General features: G+C 41.3%; 2 long non-coding RNA genes across 2 annotated transcripts in view; both read right to left on the minus strand.

The window, feature by feature from the left end:
• Nucleotides 1–2,364: 2,364 nt before the first annotated feature.
• LOC145660195 (uncharacterized) lies at nt 2,365–4,341 on the minus strand. The gene is made up of 4 exons (XR_014126380.1): nt 4,312–4,341; nt 3,765–3,889; nt 3,577–3,657; nt 2,365–3,209 (listed from the first exon to the last, which is right to left on the minus strand). It is a non-coding gene; the product is annotated as an uncharacterized LOC145660195 (long non-coding RNA).
• A 2,637-nt stretch (nt 4,342–6,978) lies between these two features.
• The window catches only part of LOC113589517 (uncharacterized), a 10,124-nt gene continuing 1,613 nt past the window's right edge, over nt 6,979–15,489 (minus strand). Inside the window, exons 2-3 of the long non-coding RNA XR_003411992.3 lie at nt 14,068–14,157; nt 6,979–8,628 (exon numbers count right to left, since the gene is read on the minus strand). This is a non-coding gene — a long non-coding RNA (uncharacterized LOC113589517). The remainder of the gene's footprint in view (nt 8,629–14,067; nt 14,158–15,489) is intronic.

The raw sequence follows: 15,489 nt of genomic DNA on the forward strand, positions 1-15,489 counted from the left end.
ACAGAAGGCAGGCATGTTTTTTATATTGATCAAGAAGAAACTGTAACCCCTGAAAATAGTAACCCCTGCTGACCCCCAGGCACAAGAAACCACATTAAAGTGGGGAGGGTGTATTTTTACCTTTAGTTAAAATTACAAGGTGTGTGTCGGTACATGTCAGTGAGGGTTTTGGCCAGTGTGGGTGTCCACCACTGTGAAAGTGTGTGTGTGTGTGTGTGTGTGTGTGTGTGTGTGTGTGTGTGTGTGTGTGTGTGTGTGTGTGTGTGGACTGTCTCTAGCGCCCACGTGCAGTGTGGGCCACCCACAGAGAAGAGCTGAGAACTCCACTATGACTCCCTCAATGACTCCATCTAACCACTGTGGTGGCCCCCAAACCAACCAGCAATCGCTGCCCACAAACGAAGGAGTGTGTGTGTGTTAAGGGTGGTGGTTGGATGTGTGTAGGGAGGTTGTCAGTGTGTGTGTGTGTGTGTGTGTGTGTGTGTGTGTGTGTGTGTGTGTGTGTGTGTGTGTGTGTGTGTGTGTGTGTGTTTGGGTGTAAAGGTTCCTTCATGGCTTGTTTGAGGATGTCTATGTATTTTCCATTTTTAGATTTGCTGTATCAACAGTAAATACTTTTAATAAAATAAAATCCCTATGACTAATAAACTTTGTTATTTAAATATTGGTTATGAATTTGTTCAATATAACTTGTTCATGTTTACAGTGAGTTTATGGTACAAAGTTACAGTGTTATTCATACATATAAATACACATATATACAGTGCCTGTGTGGTGTGTGTGTGTGTGTGTGTGTGTGTGTGTGTGTGTGTGTGTGTGTGTGTGTGTGTGTGTGTCTGTGTGTGTGTTAATTGATCTGACAATTAATAAGTTCTACATTTCAATGACCAATGACATTCTAATAATGGTCTTCAAACTTTGAATACAGAATACAAATTTTGAATATTTAAATATTGGAATATTAGAACCTTTTCCCTTTGCACTGGTTCGACCTTCTTAAGGTTATGTGTCTCACTGTTTTGGTGTGTCTCACTGCTTATGTGTTTTATTGTTGTCTCACTGTTCAGTCTCACTGTCATCTTACTGTTTTGTTGTGTCCTACTAGTTAAGTGTGTCTCACTGTTGTTTCATTACTTTAATGTGTCTCACTGTTTTGGTGCATCTCACTGCTTTGGTGTGTCTCTCTGCTTTGGTGTGACTCACTATTTCAGCAATGTGGTACTCTTTTATTTTATCTCTGTATCCAGAATTTTGCACATCCATCTGAAATCTAAATTATGCAGGTCTGAATTATTAAACAGGTCTGGATTAACAGACAGGTCTGTGTAAAGCGACAGGTTTGGATTGTTGATCTGGAACATCACTGGGATATCAAACATTATTCATCTGTATCCCCCCTCCTAAGTGTTTATTCATCTGTATCCCCCGCCTAAGTGTTTATTCATCTGTATCCCCCGCCTAAGTGTTTATTCAAGGCCACCACCATTGGTGTGTTATGTTCAAATGGCTAATCAAAGGAGATGGGTAGATCAATGAGATATATGGTAACAAGGATCTGTAATGAATCTCCCCAAGATCAATGCGAATGGATGTAAGAAAGAAAGAGAGACAGAGAGATGGGGGAGAGAAAGAAAAAGAGAAAAAGAGATAGAGAGAGAGAGGAGAGGAAGTTACACCCCTTGCCTGTAGTAGACTGGGTCATGGTATTAGTGCACTCTTTCTAAACTGCATGTTTTCCTAATGATTATTCTCACTGACTTAGCCGCTGAATCTCACAGTTAAGATTTTTCACCCCATGAATACTTTGGAGTTAAGCATTTTACTCAATCCCACAACAGCTGTGACCAAATGACAGACAGTTGACCCTAGGGCCATTCTATGGTTGTCCTAAGGTCATTTTAGAGTCATTGGGTTAATCTCTATGGTTGCTGTACAGAAATGGATTAGGAAACATTCCGTTTACTCCAAATTGTGGTTCCATGGGTAATGTTCTTACCCCCGAGTCACTACCGCTCACCACAGGTTCATCCTCCTCCCCTCAGACCCTGCCCTGCTCCTGACCATTGCCCTCCGCTGTGGTGGAAGAGGCTGTTACCCCAGAAGGAGCAAGGGTGATGTGTCTTTGGTGTGGTGGTCAGGGTGAATGTTTCTCACCTGGGTTCAAGGCCCTGTTATGGTTGTTGCTTACATTGCTGGGGATCTGCTTTTTATATATATGTGTGGTATCCTCTTTTGAGCATGTTTTTAACATTTGATTCTGAAACGCATGGATGAAATACAAACTGCTATTTAATAAGGCAGCAAAAAATAAGCAAAATCACTCATAGTAACAGTTGTTGAGGTGACACAGGGCATGTGTGGTAAACAGGTGTCTTTATTCATGGTAATCCAATCAGGGCACTATAAACAGGGTAATAGACGTACACTACAACACACAACAGGAACAAGAAAACTGGCCAGTAAATCAGGCAGAAAACCAGAAATATAACAGAAAATATGCAAAGAAAGGCTAATGAGGGTTTCACAGGAACAGGTGAGAAAGATAAAGGGTAGAGATAACAGAGGAGGAGACACGAACCAAAAACAATATCACATGGTACAGGCGCCACAGGAACCATGATACCCCTACATGTCCAGCTCACAGGTTCTCTTCCTGATGCAGCTGAGAAAGACAGCGTTGGTTGGGACCATTTGACTCTTTTAGCTCTTCACAGTAAACCCCATTTCTCACTTCATAACAGCAGTAAATTGGTACTGCTGTGATTCTCATTAACAACTGAAACATGCTCTGTGTGGTTTGGTGTTGTTGGTCATAATGGAATATTGTGCTGTACACAAAAGCTTTATATCCTGGAGTGATTCTATTGAACACATTTTCTAGTGGGACGTAAATATTGTTGTTGTTGTTTTGACTGTCCAGGCATTTAGAAGTGCAGGGACTAAAGTGGGTGTAGACAATAACACACATGTTATTGTTCAGAACATTGTTCAGACAGTTCAGAACTCTGTATTCCGAGTGATGGGTGTACGGCTTATTCTTCATGACCATTTGTGGAATGGCAGCAATGACTCCTGTGTCCTGAGCAACTTTCCCTTGTGCCATGGTATTTCGTATTGTTTCAAAGTTAGCAGGAATTGAGTTTCTTGCTATTTCCCCACTGTTACAGTCTTCCTTAGGAAGCTGTAAGGCGATGCTGTACTGATTCCCCCTAATTCAAACGCACAAGCAATGAACAAAAGAGACATGTTGGATTTAATGGAGCCTGTGCTTCTGTTTAGATGTCTGCTGCTCTCTGCCTGAACCAATCATCTTCTCTTCAGATGTGTGCTGCTCTCTGCCTGAACCAATCATCTTCTGTTCACACACCAAGCTAGCAGTAATTCACTAGAGGTTCACAGAGATTAAAAATATACTACAGACCAGGCCTTTATAGCCGAATACTATTTGTGATACAAGGTTACTGGAAGAAGCTCGCACTTATATTTTTTGTTGTGAGTAATTTCACTCACAGAATGTCACTGTACTACAGAAACAACACCAATATCTGGTTGAAAGGAAGAAGACGTTTTTCTTACATGGGTAAATTAGCATTCCTGTTTGATCTCCTTTGGTTGTTAACCCTTGCAACTTCACGTCTCAGAGCATTGTGATCAAGCCTGTTTGGGTGTTTATTAAAACATATGTTGTTGACCATGTTAAGACCATCAAGACCTTGTGAGCAAATGAAAAACCTGTACCTTACGATAAAAAACATGTACCTTACCTATGATACATTTCTTGGATGATTGTTTGTAATTTAGTATCTGTTAGTTGTGTGGTCCCTTTATGAGGAAAACTGACCAGTAGAATGAAGCAAATGTTTAAAGCTCTGAGGCATTGCATTGTGCCCTGTGTAAAGAGAGAGATCTCAGCACATTAAGGAAGAAAGACAGGCATCACAGTACATAAAATCAGAAAGACAGGCATCACAGTACATAAAATCAGAAAGACAGGCATCACAGTGCATAAAGTCAGAAAGACAGACATCACAGTACAAAAAATCAGAAAGACAGATATCACAATACATAAAATAAGAAAGACAGGCATCACAGTGCATAAAGTCAGAAAGACAGGCATCACAGTACATAAATGATGAAATCTAACATCATCTAACTAGTACTTTGGTAGTGTCATTGGTAGTGTCTTACTCTCTGTAAAAGATAATTTAGGTAAAAACCAATAAGGTGAGAAGTATCTCAGTGATTTTAGGAGACCATATGCAGCAGTTAAACCTGAACTCAAGCACAGAAACATTCAATGTTGAAACGTACCGTATCAAATTTGTCGATGCAATAATGACCAACTTTATTTGTGACATGGACGTTTGTGCTTTTATACTCTCTCAACCAGCTCCTGTTCAAAGTCTTTAAAAACAATTCTGGGTTAAACATCTGCATGATGTTTTAATTGTTAAAATGATGCCAAGCCACACTAACCCCAGGGAACCTAGGTTCAATATCCATAATCAGTTTGATGTCTTGGTTGAAGCAAGAATGTTTGTTGTGTAAATGGATAACAAAAAACTCATAAATATATATACATTTACACAACAAACATTCTCTCATTGTTTAGCACTGCAAAAGGGGTAAGCATTCAAAGCATGCATTCAAAACATTACAAAATACAACATATCAGACATTGGACAATTCTAATAATCTTAGAATCATGCTTGTTATACAACCTTTCTGAAGACAGTAATTTATCTTGTAATTGAAAACTATATTTGTGTTATACTGATTAATTTGTCTCAGTCTAAATTTGACTCTACTTCCATTCCCAAACACAAAAATCAAGTGCATGTTTACTCATAGAAAATGATTGACCAAAAGGTGAAATGGATTCAGAGTTCAATATTTAAATAGAAAGTTCAATATTTAAATTCAATATTTACACAGAAAATGTTGCCTCTGGGTCCTTGTTTTGCATATGATTGCAAACCCTTGCACCTGAGCCATTTGATGCTCCCTTTGTTTGCATGCATGGATACACTGCATGCATGTTGCATATCCTCATGATCCAACAGGAACACTGTCATGCACACACACATATGTGCACATATCTCTGCATGCACACATGGAGATAGTTGGTCAACATGCGACATTTGCCTTAAGAATAGCATAACACTTGTAGAACATGTTTCAGCCATGAGGTCTTCTATAGGCCAGGTGCTCTAATTACCCTGAAGAGGACCTGGCTGCACTTGTTCATTTGGAGTGCGATATAACTGTTTCTCCTTGGTCAATTCAGCAGTTGGGCTGTTGTGTGCTGTTTGCCAAGGCTGGCTGGGAGGTCACAGGAGAGGTCACCCACAGAGAAGTGCTGGCATAGTCACATCCTGTTACTGCACTTTTTGTTATTATTATTTTTTGTTATTATTAATCTTACTTGATTTTTTATTTTTTTTTGTAACAGTTTTGGTTATGGTAAAGCATTATTCATTTGATATACTGGCATTTAGACTGTGGGCAATTTGTATCAACCACAGCTGTTAAACCATGTTGTCGGGGAGGTGTCCCGGTGCCACTGTATGTGTGTGTGTTGTGGGAGTGTGGCTGTTTTTATGACCACACATCACTAGACATCCTCCCTGACTTTTTCTGGTATTTACTGTGTATGGTTAAACACAGCCACCCTCTGGTCTACCAGGAGTATCTCAGCTAACACCAGTTGCCTTTATCTAACCAAATCATTAAGCCTCCCACAGCACAGAATGAAGCACTCATATGGCCTGAACAGGGCATACACAGGCTCTACTCACGTATTGGTGTTGGGTTTCATTATGGCGGCCACACTGACGTTTCGATGTTCTTTTCTTAGGGGGTCGGCTTAAGTGTTTGTCTTAAGGGTTTGTCTTAAGTATTGGTCTTAACGGTTTGTCTTAAGGGTTTATTTTAAGTGTTTGTCTTATGGGTTTAAGTGTTTGTCTTAAGGTTTGTCTTAACCTGAGAGTTTTCTCAAGTGTGCATCATAAGTGGCTCGAGGCTGAATTAATACAAATTACCATCTTGGTAATGGCTCAACACTGACCATTTAAATACTTTGGGTGGAATTCCTTCAGATAGATGTGTGATTCTTTCACATAGATTTCCTTCAGATCTGAGATGCCCAGACCAAAACTGGATATGCAGCTAGCCCAACAATATCTTTTACTGAAAAGTAATTCATTCATAGAACATAATAGAACATAGAGGTCTCAGTACAAGAGATTATGGCTAAGACATACAGTATAAGTTCAGGTACAAACAGTTAGATTGCTATAGTATAATGTTGCATAGTATTTATGAAACTAAATAATCTAGATGTAATAATATGCACCTAACATATGCTGATATAAAAATAAGATACATTCTAAGCACAATGCTAAACACAACGCTAAACAATGCTAAACACAATGCTAAACACAATGACGTTTAAACCAGTAAATATCTCCTTAAACTAGTATATGCTTCCTTAAGTCAGTATATACCTCCTTAAACCAGTAAATACCTCCTTAAACCAGTTTATACCTCCATAAACCATTAAATACTTCCTTAAATCAGCATATACCTTGTTAACAGTTAATTGAATGCTCATTGCTCACATTCCATTCCAGTGATAGCAGTGAAGGCTTAAAAATGTAATGTTTCAAGATGGAATTTTACCCAAAAAATCATTTTCTTTTGCTGATATTGACAAACATTTTAAAGTGCTAAAGCAATTTTCGTAAAAAATCACTTGGACGGAAATGTAGCTATTTACTGGTCAACCCTCACACTTCTTACTAAATCTCATTGATTGTTGCAATTTACATGTTCCTGTCATTTGAATATGGCTTTCAGGTTCTAATTTTCCCATTAATAATTTACTGCCGTCCACAGTGCGCTTTGTGCTTCGAGAGTATAAGGTGACGGGCACATTCCCCAATCCTGTCAAACCAGAGACAATTCCAGCCGCCTCCCAGATACGAAAGCGTGGTCAGAGTGCTCGACTCTCCGGCCGGTCATTTTATCCCAGCCACCTGTGGCACCTGGAGAGCCGGAGCAACAGTAAATCACGTGAGCATTTCCGCGCGAGGACATCCTGATCCCAGGGAGCCTGCGGTGGGTGAAGCGGAGCACTGGTAGGATGGAACGCCAGGAGGATGGAGCATGCCGTGAAACTCGAGGCGACAGCACCAAGGATCAAGAAGCGGGAAAGTGGTCCCTCTGCTCACCTCGTTGTGTCATCAATGGCCCATTAATGTCACTTTAGTACACATTGCTCCTTCTGCTAGTGAATATGTGTGTGTGTGTGTGTGTGTGTGTGTTCCATGGCAAGAGCGGGAAGCCTGGCTGTGTTCCGGCCCATGTGGATACTCTACACCCTCCTCTCGCCTGAAGAGCTGTCAGAGTTGATTACCATGACCTGGGAATTCTCCTCAGGGAAGAGACCATTGCACTGATCGGCCTTCAAACCACGCTTTAATCAGCCTTAACACTGAGGTGGGAACAGAGCCACAAGGAAGCTATGCGGTCAAAACCATACGAATGACTGGACTGATGAATGTGAATGTGAACACTGAACACTGGATATACTGAAGGCTGCATTTAAAGTGGTAGTTAGTACCAAAAAGCAATGGGAGTAAATGGATGAACAGTAACAGAGCTCTGTTTCAGTCCATAGTCCGGATCTTCAATCCGTTCATTCACCATTACACGTATTGGCATTAATGTGCATAAGGATATGAAACTGCACACCTAATGTGCATTTGTGCACTATCAAATTCTAATTCTAATAGTCGTATTAGCATAAAAATTAACAATTGTTAGCAAAGCTATTAATACAATTATTAATATTTACAGTGATAAAATCATTATACTCTGCTGCCTGTCTCTGTGTGTATCTCTTTCTCTGTCTATCTGTCTGTGTTTCAGTTAGGGTTAGGTGACAGCATGCGTGTTGCCGTGTCTGTTGTTTATAGTGCGGCCTGGTCAGGTGGTGTTCAGCGTACCCACACTGGCCACAGATCTATAGCTGTACTCCCTCTATCAGCCAGACCAGGTTATTTCAGTGGACACTGAGCACATCACACACATACTACCCAGCCAAATCTAAATGCCTTTGGTACTGATTATTAGGTAGCTAAGTAATGTAAAGCATTCTCTATTCCAGTAATCATAGGTAAAATGTTTCTAATGTATATTTTAACAGACATTTCCTCTTACATCTGGCCAAAGCCTAACAGAACAGGGTTAGTCAATAACAGTGAATAACCACCAATCACAATCAATGGAAATTCAGGTAAAGGCATACTGAAGGATTTAATCACATAGCAAAATCATTTAAATTAAGTAAGGAAGTTTCAGAACCCTTTAAAGTACTGAGTAAGTTATTCTTTTTTTCAGTACATCACCAGTACTCTGTTTCTTACATGTCTGCATCTTACACGGTTAATGCAAATAAAACGTGAAAATTGCTGCTGTTGTAACTTTCCTCTATGGCTGATCCAGTTTCAGTCCAGATGAAGGGCTCCCTTCATGGTTTCTTCCCTCTGTTATCTCAGACAGTTTCTTCCTGCCATTGTCACTTCCTTCTTTGGTCATCCAGGGTCAGCTAGAGGATGTTGATTTCTGTAAAGATGCTTTGTTACATTTTCTGTTACATAAAACTGAACTGAACAGATTACCATGGCTGAAGAGTGGTTCTGATGTCCCATTGTCCATATGCAGAACTAAATCATGATGGCAGATAAAACATTCAAACTGTTCATGCAATTCCATTGCCTCAGTTACAGTTACCTTGGTTACCTCAATTACAGTTACCTTGGTTACCTTAGTTACAGTTACATCAGTTAGCTGAACCTATTGCTGTCTGTGTGAGGAAGTGAAGGTTGTCATGATAAGTAATGAATGCTCTCCCACTCTTACATCATAACTATATTATCAGTATGCTATATCACTAATACTTCACATTCATCTGTTCAAAGGGTAGCAAACACATATGGTGCACATCAGCGCACATGCTCACAGACATACACACACACACACGCGCACACACACGCACACACACACACACACACACACACACACACACACACACACACACACAGTGCAGCCTTTCTGCCTCCCCTGGTTCATCAATAAATAGAGCAAATAGCATTAAGTATAACTTGCTCTATATGATGGGGGCTTTAGGCTAATATAATTTGTATCAGTGTTTTCAGGTTTGGCCATTTAGCCGAAACCTTAGACCTGTGAAGGAGTAATTTGGCCATGAGGACATTGATTCCAACCATCAGCACTTTCTCAATCTCAAACGGAGTCCGAAGCTAAACGGCGTTCTTTTCTCATAACCACATTATGCAGGGATCCGCCGGACTCCCGGCCAGCGATTATATGTCCGTGTTGAGGGATTGGATGTTGATGCAAATATGAAAATGATCATAATGCATGCCTGAAAGAGGAAATCAAAGCCACCCATTATGCTTGAAGACAATACTTTATGAAGAAACCACGACTGCTTGTGTTGGGCTGTTGTTAGCGATATGTTGGTCTGGGTTTAGATAAGGAGTTATATATACACATATCTGAACATGTCTAATTATAATTTGTGTGTGTGTGTGTGTGTGTGTCTGCTCCTGTGTGTGTAATTATGTAAGCGAGAGAGACAGAGAAGGAGAGACCATTATTAAGAGTTCAGAAGGTCACTAAAGGAGCCTATAGGTGTTTCCTGTCTGTGGTCATCATCATCATCATCATCATCATCATCATCATCATCATCATCATCCTTTACATTTATGTACCACCTTTCTCACACTCAAGGTTGCTCAAGAAGCTTGTAGATGTGGCATGAGAAAAGCTATAAGGGTTATGGGTTAACTATGAGGGTTGTGGGTTAGCTATGATGAACTGGTCGGCATGCGTTTCTGGGGGTCAGGAGTCTGCTAGACACGCACCAGTCGGCTAGACTGGTCTTTTCCAGACAGTCCCCTGTATGTGACAATGTAAATGTCCAATTAAGTTGTACCAGACATTAAACAGACTTTATCCTGACAGTTTCCTAGTACACAGGGTAAACCAGCTCTCACCTAAACCCCTCTTTTCTGAATCACCACCCCTCTCCTAAACTACCCCTCACTTAAACTACCCCTCTCCTAAACCACCCCTCACTTAAACTACCCCTCTCCTAAACTACCCCTCACTTAAACTACCCCTCATTTAAACTACCCCTTATCTGAACCACCCTTTGTCTATATCTAAAACAGTATTTCCAGTATTCCCAGTAGTATTTCTGACACCTGCAGTGTCCTGCAGTGTGCAACCTATGTGAAGCAATTACAGCAGAATCTAACTCAAATAGAGTCTAACTCAAATAGAGTCTAACTTCATCAGAGTCTAACCCAAACCCTCGCAGAGGAACAATGCCAAAACAGGTGTGTGTGTGTGTGTGTGTGTGTGTGTGTGTGTGTGTGTGTGTGTGTGTATACTTATTTTAGGGGAACAAAATATCCTTACACATTTTTAGTTCCTTTGAGAAAATCAAGCCCAAATAAGCCTAATGTTTCCATTCCAGATGTCTACCAGATTTCTTCTAAATTCCTTCTTTAGCAAAAGTGAGCACATTATCATTCAGCACAGGTGAATGATCTATCCCCCACACGCACTCTTGCTAACTCACACTGGCTCTAACAAAGGGAACACATCCTCTCTCTATCTCTCAGACTCTCCCAGAGTACATGCGAGGCACACCTCACATACTGCATCTGTCTCCAGGGCTCCTGCGGCTGACCAGCGGAAGGCGTTTACCGTACACGAGACACAGTACACAACAGAAAACACACAGAGACACAGTAATGGCAGGACAAAGACCCAAAGCCACAACCCACTTCCAGCTAGAGCAGCAGTGAGACACAAAGTGCAGCTCACCACAGCAGGAGATACAAAGTGCAGTCTGTGTGGGGTACAGGAATGAAGTCGTGTGGGGCTCCAGAGCACGGTCACTACCGTGTGCGGTTGCAGAGTGTGGTCACTATCCGTGTGGGGTTCCAGAGTGCAGTCACTGCCATGTGTGGGGTTCTGCAGTGTAGTCAGCACCATATGCAGTTACCAGTCTGGGGTTTCAAGAGTACAGCCACCCATGTGTGGACCTCAGGAGCAAAATCACCCCTTTTGGGATTCTGGAATGCTGTCGCTGTGTGGTGCTCCGGAATGCAATCACCCATCTGAGGTTCCGGAGTGCAGTCACCCCATGTAGGGTTCCAGAAAACAGACTGCTGGGCTCATCTTTCACATTCCAATAAGTGCACATATGGCCACAGCTCTGACGTCTGATCAATTCATTTATGCCCTTTAAGATTTTCCAGTGCTTTGGAAAAATCAGATACAGGAGCAGTTGCAGGAACAGTCTTGCTTTGCATGCCCTAAAAGGTAGGCCAGGTAGACCTTTCAAGTTTTTAAGAGTAAAGCGTTTATATATAAGAATGAATTAATTCAATTCATGTATTTTTTAAAGTTTTGTTAAAAGCTACTATCATGAATTAGTGTTTGTATACAGTGCTCTCTTTCAGTCTCTCTCCAGTGTGTCTGTTTGCTGCATCCACCTTTCGTTTCTGTTATCCTCTTTACCAGAATGATGCATACATAGTGCTAGCAGAAGGCCAAGAAAATATTCACAGACTCTGGCAGACTCACTTATTCAGACTGACTTAATGTATGAGGGTACGTGTTCTCTGGGAGTCAGAATCATGACCTTGATGCTCAACCTGCTCTAGCAGATGAGCTACGGGAGTCTCAGATTAAAGCGAATTAGTGAAATAAGATATCAGGAGTCCCAAACTGTTACGTTTTATTTTTTATTGTAACCATGGTGACTGGAGGGGACCAGATGCTGTGGTGTGGAGGGGCATGGCTTATTAACAGCTTTGTTCCATGGCAAAATTCTGGAGCGGCGGAGTCAAGGCCTCAGAACCGACCCCATTAACTCCTTTCCATGTTGTCACGGAACGCTCCCCTTCCTGCTGATCACGTGGTCCGGCCCATCGCTTGCAGTGGGATTTTCTCATTGATTGTTTGACTCATCCTGTTTGTAACCACACCCACTTGTCAGCACACACCTGCATCTGGTTTAGTCTTGTTATGTTTTTATGTATTTAAACACTTGTTGGTGTGTACATTGTTGTTGGTCATTGTTCAGGTTCATGTTCACGTTCATGTTCATAATGTTCATTGTGTTCGTGTTAGTCGTAGCTGTGTTCGTGTTTACTATTTATGTTATATGTGCGTGCCATTGTCTGCGTTGTATGTTAATAAACGTCTATCACCGCTGAGGGAGTCTGTGCATCCTGCTCCTTGCCCTGTGGCACTTGGGCTGTTACACATGTGCACTACACAGAATTACTCAACATACAGACCATGTCAGTTTAGTGAGCAGTGCTGCTCATCCAGGCCATATGAGCTGACTTACTGTCTCTGGTTTTGGTTTCAAAGCCATATCCCACAGCAGCAATCTGACATGCACTCCTGCAGCCAATGGGTCAGCTCTAACACAGTTACACCTGCAGCCAGTGGGTCAGCTGTAACACAGTTACACCTGCAGCCAGTGGGTCAGCTGTAACACAGTTACACCTGCAGCCAATGGGTCAGCTCTAACACAGTTACACCTGCAGCCAGTGGGTCAGCTCTAACACAGTTACACCTGCAGCCAATGGGTCAACTCTGACATAGTTATGTCATGGAACACTCGCCTCCGCGAGTCACGTGGTTTGGCCTGCCATGTGCAGTGTGAGGATCTTGTCCGTAACCACTCCTGCACATACCTGTATTGTGTTAGTCTTTGTGTATTTAAACTCTTGTCATTGTGTGCAGTGTTGTCAGTCATTGTTGAGGTAGCGTGTTAGTGTTAATGTTAAAGTTAAATGTTCTTCTCGTCATTGTTACATTTATTTGTGTTTATCATGTTTGTTTAATGTTACCCGTGTTGCGTTCATGTTCATTGTTTGTAATACATATGAGTGCCGGTGTCTTTATATATTAATAAATGTTCGTCCACATCGCTGGAGCCTGTGTGTCCTGCCCGTCGCCCTTTGGCACTCGGGCCGCACGGGTTACAAGTTATTCTCTGTACTGGGACACACACTGGCCACACACGCCAAAACTCCTGCACAAACCCAGATATAATATCAGTTCAATAAGCCAGATGTTTCCCCAGCACTCAGGACTCTGCATGGGGTTACCCTAACCATAACCCTAAGCTTTGATAAACTGAAATGTGTATGTTTATATATATATATATATATATATATATATATATATATATATATATATATATATATATATATATATATATATATATATAAAGCATTTCTAAATGTTTGTATATCCACTACTTATAAATGCATCACTATAATAGAAAAAAAAAACACATTTAGGTGAATTAAGGCCAGCTCTTAGATCATAAAAGCTTGCTCATGAAGAATTACACCACTCACACATGCCACAAGACATGCTGCAGTCTCCCAGCCAACGTCTGAGCAATCAAGGCCCCTAAATAGATGCAAAACAACTCACAACTCATCCCTAACATTTAACATATCAGGGTTAAGAAACCATTTCAGATGCTTACAGAAGAGCTTTGAGAGAGGAAAAGTTGCAGATGGGTGGAAGAGGAAAAGAGTGACCACAGGCATCCCATCCACCAGACCCTGTGGCCTCTGATTGGAGAATGAGCTGTCACAGCAACCAGGGGCCAATACTAAACCACTGTAGCCAGGGAAGGGAAATGAGGTCATGTGCCATGGTTTGGCAGAGCATGGTTAGGCGTGGCAGATTTCTAACAACAACACAGCGTAGGACCATGTGTGTGTGCACACATGTGGATGTGTGCATGCATGTGGGAGTGTGCATGTGTGTGTGTGTGTGTGTGTGTGTGTGTGTGTGTGTGTGTGTGTGTGTGTGTGTGTCTGAACCAAAAGCCATTAAGCACTATGGGTGAGGAAGAGGCCGGTGGGAACCAGAGAAAATCTGGACACTAGAGTTAAACTTCTATAGTTATACTTCTATAGTTATACTTACAGTGTAGGATACTGTATACTGTAAGTTAAGCTCCATCTCCCAGAAGAATTCCATGAGGACCATCTTCTGCAGGACCTATAGTGCAGAGATCTGACCAGAGATGTGAACAGAGATGTGATCAGAGATGTGAACCGAGACCTGAACAGAAATGTGAACAGAGATCTGAACAGAGACCTAAACAGAGATCCATTTATATAGTTATATTAGGATGTTGCCTCAGCAGCATATATCCCCCACTAGGGTTAGGCCAAAGGTCAGTATCAGCAGGTTTTGCTATTATATCCCTGAAGGAAAAAAAAACAACAGTTATTTCTGTGGTGATGGACCTCCCTCTCTCTCTTCCTTTGTCTCTTTTTCTCCCTCTCTTTCTTTCTGTCTTCCTCTTATTTGATCTGCTCTGCAATTCTCCACACTGACACAGAGATAGATAAGGGTTTCTGTTACCCCACAGCTGTGTCCAGGGGCTGTTGGCACACCAGTCTCCAACACAAACCTTCACAACAGCCTATTGTTCAGCAGAGTTAGAAGCATACACATCTAATTAAGGTCAGAGACAGAGAGGATGGAGTGTGTGTGTGTGTGTGTGTGTGTGTGTGTGTGTGTGTGTGTGTGTGTGTGTGTGTGTGTGTGTGTGTGTCTGTGTGTGTCTGTGTGTGTGGTCTGTGAGATTTGTGTTGTACTCTGTTGTCCTATCTTTTTGTAACTCTCTCCCTTGTCCTGCAGTTTTCATTGTTTTGGTTGTCTTGCACTGAGATCTGAAGTGTCCTCTTTGATAGTCTGATGCTTACTTTCTTAGAGATTATGGAAACAGACCAGCCGATGACAAAAGTTTGGAATCTGAATTGACATGTACAACAGGATACAAGCACCAACAGGCCGATTTACCTAATGATTGTGTAATACCCCCTCTGAGTATGTTTGAGACCATCTTCTGCGAATAATCATGATTATCTGCACACCAGCATCAGGTCCAGGCGTAGCTTAGTGTTGTATATTTTAGATGAGGAACACAAAAATCGCTGACGTCGTAAAAAAACATAGACTATGGCTATCGTAACCGTCTTGCCACAGATACGCTACCATGAAAATTAATCATTACATTCAGAGGAAAAGCACACAAAACTATTAGAAGTCCAAAAACATTAACAAGATAGAAAAGGAAATAAACATACAATAATACAAATAAAAATGTTGGGGTCGTGAAAAGACTACGGCCCTCACAACTTGTACGTCTTAAAAGGTAAACCCCAACCAAAAAATTAGTTTTACCGTTAAAAGACAGGCTAGTCTGTAACTGTTCAATGGCAACATTCATACATTTACCAAATCATAAGGGATATTGTTAATAAAAATGTAATCCACATATTAAAAAACTATTGTACACCATTACAACATTTGCATAGCGATACTCACTATTACTGT

This window comes from Electrophorus electricus, chromosome 12 (assembly GCF_041902795.1).
Source record: "Electrophorus electricus isolate QZ-2024a chromosome 12, ASM4190279v1, whole genome shotgun sequence".
Taxonomy (NCBI): Eukaryota; Metazoa; Chordata; class Actinopteri; order Gymnotiformes; family Gymnotidae; genus Electrophorus; species Electrophorus electricus.